Source organism: Pygoscelis adeliae, unplaced genomic scaffold, assembly GCF_000699105.1.
Source record: "Pygoscelis adeliae isolate BGI_AS28 unplaced genomic scaffold, ASM69910v1 Scaffold297, whole genome shotgun sequence".
Lineage (NCBI taxonomy): Eukaryota > Metazoa > Chordata > Aves > Sphenisciformes > Spheniscidae > Pygoscelis > Pygoscelis adeliae.
This window is the reverse complement of record NW_008825211.1, coordinates 737,321-737,568: the sequence shown is the minus strand read 5'-3', so window position 1 is coordinate 737,568 and position 248 is coordinate 737,321. Positions and strand designations below refer to the sequence as shown.

At 60.9% G+C, this 248-nt stretch overlaps 1 long non-coding RNA gene across 1 annotated transcript in view; it reads left to right on the top strand.

The window, feature by feature from the left end:
• LOC103921117 overlaps window positions 1-248 on the top strand; it is a 12,648-nt gene continuing 12,400 nt past the window's right edge. Inside the window, exon 1 of the long non-coding RNA XR_663843.1 lies at window positions 1-136. This is a non-coding gene — a long non-coding RNA (uncharacterized LOC103921117). The remainder of the gene's footprint in view (window positions 137-248) is intronic.

The following is a 248-nucleotide window of genomic DNA, read 5'->3' as shown; positions in this document are numbered from 1 at the left end:
TGGAAGAGAAACTGGTTCGTCCTCTACCTGGACGGCAGCTTGGTTTACTACCATGATGAGACGCAGCGCGACATGGACGGCCGGATCCACATCAAATACAGCTGCCGGGACGTGAGGACCGGCCGCGAGTGCAGAGGTGAGCGAAGCCCCGCGTCCCCAAGCCCATCCCGCGCGGGGCTCTCTGCGGGGCTGTATCGCTTACAACTGATCCTCTGCAGGTCTGAAACGCGCTTGCGCACACCTAGAAT